The 6,000-nt window shown below is 38.6% G+C and overlaps 1 long non-coding RNA gene across 1 annotated transcript; it reads left to right on the plus strand.

The window, feature by feature from the left end:
• The first annotated feature begins 3,097 nt into the window (after positions 1-3,097).
• On the plus strand, positions 3,098-5,544 carry LOC136423573 (uncharacterized). Its single transcript, XR_010753757.1, has 4 exons — positions 3,098-3,181; positions 3,533-3,622; positions 4,406-4,499; positions 5,100-5,544. It is a non-coding gene; the product is annotated as an uncharacterized lncRNA (long non-coding RNA).
• Positions 5,545-6,000: the final 456 nt, after the last annotated feature.

The following is a 6,000-nucleotide window of genomic DNA, read 5'->3' on the forward strand; positions in this document are numbered from 1 at the left end:
GACTACGTCAAGACATCCTAAATTGTCTTAACCTCATTAACATATCCATTCAGAGTTTGGGTATAAAACCTGGTTTTCCAGTGCTATCCTTAGTCACTGACGAAATACAGCGGATGCTGTCTGAAACGTCTTACTGTTTCAAAATTTTATCCAGTTGCTTGAGTAATTAATTTTGGCGTATCTTACTACCTTGATGTCTTTCATCAACGTGTCAATTATATGTTTTTTTTCCCTTTTATGTTTTACAATTTCTTAATGTACTTTTATTCCAGTCTCATTTTATATCAGTGACTAATAAGGCTAGAGTTTGGCCCTTAGATTACTTGATACTAGTATGTGGCAAATTTGTTTTAATTAACAGGATTTATCAAACCTACATAAACTGTATATAGGGAATGCTGCCGTGAACGCCGAGAAAATCTGTGCCGGAGGAACCAGCCGGCACGCCGCCGGTCTGGGCAGGAAGGAACCCTCGGCAGCGGGCCAGGACGTGGTGAGGAGGGGGATGGAGGAGCCCAGATGAGTCGTGACACAGCAACATCTCGTCTTTGAGTTCATCATGCATGAAGTGCATCAACACATCGTTATATCTAAAAAACATCTCTGAGGACATTCCCGTCCATTCATGACACATTCTTGTGTTCTACCCGTTAATTCTATAAGGGCAGGAAACATAAGTGTACAAAGATGTTGTTGCATTGTGTGTGCTGTGTCTCTTGGTAAGTGGACTATGATGTTAGAATTTGTAATTGTTGATTTTGCCTGGTGGTGTTGATGTAAATAGCAGTCCTATCAGAGTAGAGTATGCTGTATTGAGGAGTGAGGTGCATTGAGTTGTATGGTCGGAACCAAATCATATGGCGCTTAGTCCTGATTTGAGTTGTCAAGGTGATGAAATTGCCAATCTTGTTTTAATTATAATTATGCTAATGTACCAAATTAATACTTACACAACATGAGATAAAACAACATGCCCAGAAAACACGCATCAGTGCAAGTTGTTTTTATTTTATTAGTAATCTTTGACAGCAAAAATGATACATAAAACAGTGTTGTAACATGTTGGTATCAATTAGCCGCAGTCATTCAAAGATCTTCAACATTTTTTTAATCTACAAGGAATAAATTTAGCCCCGAAACACCACAACGGGGTACGTCTAGACTACAGGCCTAAGTTTTGAGGTGCCATTTTATCATTTTCAATCCAGAAATGTCAATTCACCACTTTATGTCAGTAAACATCGATGCTACCTCTCCTAATAATGAATCAGTGACAATCATAGAGGGACGTCTGTGTCGATTATGACTGGGATCAATTTGGACCCCAGCAAAATGTGCAGCTTTCAAAACATGTTTTTTTTTTTCGTGAATAGCAAAGTTCTTTATTCAAAACCGCGTCTTTTCATGAGCCGTCGTTTCGGTTACTGTCTATCTTCATCAGGGCAATACTAATTGGTTTCATTGTACACTGAAGCTAAGTTGTTACTGGTAACTCCAACACACACACAAATGCACACACACACACCTTTCAAACATGCGTAGAACATATTATAAGAGAACGATAACCACAAGACGATTTATTTCAATAAACCTATAGATGTCATGACAATTCTCAAAAAAGCAGGATTAGATAAGTACATACAAATATGTTGTCATTAGAAAAGATATTGAAACCCATTATTATTCCCCTCTGTTGTACTCTCGTATTACAAATTTACATATGTTAGTTTGTAATGTTTAGCCTGGGTGCCAACCTATTACTACCAGGGCTCCTTCACTCGCTACCCTTAAAAACATGGAAATACTTCTTTAAAGGTCGCGAGTGTATGAGCCCTAGTAGTTATAGGATGGCACCCAGGCTATGAACTGTTTAGGAAGTAGAACTTTTTTGGCGATTCTTCAGGAGCGAGCTTAAAAGTATATTTTAATCCTGATTTACAAGAATTCCCAGAATTGCACAGGATTTTTTTAAGATCTAATTTGTATGTCTATTTTGTACTCTGTTGTTATAATTAATGCGACGTACGAAGGGTATTGTACATTTTTTTTCACTCAATAAAGCTACTTTCTTTGTATAGCTCAAAATTCGAGGTGCTGACATAGAAAGTAAACTTTGACTGACGGGGCATAAAAAGATTTTCACATGCATGCATTTGCTCTACCTGTAGATGAAAAATAAAAGATAAACATATTTTTTTCCATTTAATGAAAATACAGATTTGCATCCATACTACCGTGAAGAAGTCAATATGACGATATCCGGAATCCCCTGCCAACGTTGGGCTAGTGCAACTCCTCACGTTCCCCATTCGAAGTTCCAAAGTATGGGAGGGAACTTCTGCCGCAAAGTCGGCAGCCCCTGTCCGTGGTGCTACACGATGGACCCAGACTTGCGATACGACTACTGCTTCGATTGCTGTTAGTATGGCTTAAGTTTATAGTAGGAAGCTTACTCTCACTATAAGTTATTTATCCTAGATATCAATCATGACATTTTAAAGGAAGCATTCAATGCAGTGTATTACAATTCATTGTAGTTAGAAAACTAAGGAACTCCTCAAAATGCTTCAAAAGTACAAATTGGAAGTAAACTTCGTTTATAACTTAGTTATGAACATTATGTAAAACATATTCCTGAATTTGAAACAATGCTTCTTTTCGACAGACATTTTACAAATTGAAAGGGAAATGCAGAAAAGATAAGCTCCGCTAAGGCCCCATTTCCACTACACGGCAATCGTGTTGCGACCTCGTTGCGACCTAAATTGGGTTTGTGTAACCCTTGACTTGATAATGGGAATATCGTGCAAAATTAAAAGTATGATTGGACTAAAAAGCCTTTTTTTTTCTCATCTATGAAATCCGTTAAGCGCGCTCGGTTGTAGTTATGTCACCGCCTTTGTGGAATGGGGCTGTAAAGGGACTTTCTGAAACTAATATTGAATATTTGATACAGCACCTGAACGTTATGCCTACAATGGAACGGTCAATAAGACTGTTTCTGGAAAAGCCTGCCAAATGTGGGATAGCCGAGAACCACATGGCCCCCACTATATGACTCCCTACTTTCACCCCCACTCTGGACTTGAACGGAACTTCTGCCGGGCTCCTGACCTGCACCCTTGCCCCTGGTGCTACACCATGGACCCCAAGACCAGATGGGAGTTCTGTTTCGTCTGTAGTGAGTTAAATATTGAGATTTATTTTAATGACTGATTGTAAACGTACAATCATCACATAGTGGCAAAATTAAGATTTATTATGATTATTTAAGAATGTTATGATTAAGAATATATTAAGTAGAACACATGAGAACGGAGATACACAGCACGACTTTTTTTCTAAACCTGCCAACATTCTGACATGCAAAAGCTTGTCACTGTTTTTTTTTTGTATAGTAAGTATAGCAAATGGGGTGGGCAGAATCAACATCATTTCGGTCTTTGTATTTTTTATTCCATAATTTCAGGGCATACTTCTCGGCCACAGAAACGTCCCAGTTTTTTTTTTTTTTTTTGTTCTTTGCTTTCAGATGCGACTTCTGTCGATCCTGCCTCGACAAATTCAACTGTTCTACCGCGACAGACACCACATCCAAAGTACCCCATTGTACGCGCTTCAGGTAGGCGCCGTCATAACTGATCGTTAGAAAATATACGTGTAATTATAATGTGTAACTTATAACATGTATAATAATAATAATAATAATAATAATAATAATGGTTATTATTCTCATATAGAAGAGTGACAGGGTGGCAGGGACCCATGTAGGGGCAATTAACCAGCGACTGTTCTAAAATGTGGTACATTAGCACACGGTAAAGATTTTTAAAGATTGTAGTCTGCATACTATGACCGACTACAAGACATGTCTTTTTTCTTCCTTTCTCTTTTTTTCTTTCGTTATTCTTTTTTCAAAAGGAAATGACAAGTTCAAATAAATATACGGAAGATGGACATACATGCGGGGCACAGCAAAACCAGGACAATTTGTACAGGAGTAGTACAAAGACACTCACAGAAAATTATAGCCTCCCTAAATATATCAACTGTCGTTTGCCATCAATCAATATTGTTTTCTTTTTTATTTTGTGAAACCTTCAAAAGCTACATATTTTTTTCAATCGCATCGCCATAGACCATTATTTTACCTATTATTTCTGCTTCTTTTGTCTGCCACAAACAAGACGTACCCAAATAAGGTGGAGACCAGCAATGAATTGTCCCAAGGTAGTGCAAAGGTCGTTGAACGATATTTCCAGTGACGACAGTACGTATAGATTGGTCCCAGGTAGTGCGAAATGGAACGAAATGGAACGAAATGGAGCGAAATGGAACGATATAGAACGAACTAAAACAACGTATGTAACGTTACGAAATTGATACATTTTAGTTTATTTTCCAGGTGCTAATGTCAAAGGTCAAGAGAATTCTTGGATGTTTGCTGTTTTCATCGCAGGCGTGACATCCTTTTCTGTATCGCTGATTTGTTTGCTGTGGTGAGTTGTCTGCTATTAATGTTTCGTCGTTTTCGGACAACATACTTGATAATAGAAATCCGAATTCAGTGATTAGAATTGATCATTCAGGAGAATGATTGCACTTTCAGGCACTTGGGATAATGCACTACCCACCACCCCCCATCTCCGGACGATCAACGCTTAGTTACTGTACTAAAACAACAGTAGCTAATTTAACTATTGGCATAAAAACTTGTCTTGAATTAATCTTCTTTTGAAGACTACGTCAAGACATCCTAAATTGTCTTTACCTCATTTACATATCTATTCAGAGTTTGGATATGAAACCAAGTTTTCCAGTCCTATCCTTAGTCACTGACGAAAGACAGCGGATGCTGTCTGAAACGTCTGACTGTTTCAAAATTTTATCCGGTTGCTTGAGTAATTATTTTTGGCGTATTTTACTACCTGGATGTCTAACTTTCATCAGCGCTATGTCAATTATATGTTTTCTTTTTCATTTTATTTTTTTTATAATTTCTTATAAGGCTAGAGTTTGGCCCTTAGATTACTTGATACTAGTTTGTGGCAAATTTGTTTTAAATAACAGGATTTATCAAACCTACATAAACTGTATAGGGAATGCTGCCGCGAACGCCGAGAAAATCTATGCCGGAGGAACCAGCCGGCACCCCGCCGGTCTGGGCAGGACGGAACCCTCAGCAGCGGGCCAGGACGTGAAGGGGAGGGGGGTGGAGGAGCACAGATGAGTCGTGACACAGCAACATCTCGTCTTTGAGTTCATCATGCATGAAGAGCTTCAACACATCGTTACATCTAAAGAACATCCCTGAGGACAGTACTGTTCATTCACATTCTTGAGGTCTACCCGTTAATGCTATTAAAGGGCAGGAAACATAAGTGTACAAAGATGTTGTTGCATTGTGTGTGCTGTGTCTCTTGCTAAGTGGATTATGATATCAGAATTTGTAATTGTTGATTTTGCCTAACATGGTGTTGATGTTAACAGCAGCCTATCAGAGTAGAGTGTGTTCTATTGAGGTATATGATGTATTGAGGTGTATGACGGGAACTCAATCATATGGCACTTAGTCCTGTTTTGAGACGTCTGGTGATGAAATTGATGTTGGTTCTGGTGGTGGGGTGTGTGTGGTAGAATGTAGTTGTGTTGTCGTTGTCTGCCTCTGTCTGTCTGTGTGTGTGCGTGCGTGCGTGTGCGCATGTGATGCGCATGTGTATATGTCCAACGTAACAGGTCATTAGCCCTTTTTATTAGAAATCTCGTATGAACAGCACCACCTATTAGTGCCCTGCTTAGGGCACAATAAAAATTAAAACAACCACCGTCGCCATTGCAATTTTTTTTCATTGTTAATCTTGTTTTCATTCTTATCATTCTAATGTACCAAATTAATACCTACACAACATGAGCCAAAACGCCATGACCAGAAAACACACATTCGCCATTTTATTGGCGTGATTGAAAATCTAAAACAAATTACTAATCTTGGACAGCAAA

Source organism: Branchiostoma lanceolatum, chromosome 17 (assembly GCF_035083965.1).
Source record: "Branchiostoma lanceolatum isolate klBraLanc5 chromosome 17, klBraLanc5.hap2, whole genome shotgun sequence".
Taxonomy (NCBI): Eukaryota; Metazoa; Chordata; class Leptocardii; order Amphioxiformes; family Branchiostomatidae; genus Branchiostoma; species Branchiostoma lanceolatum.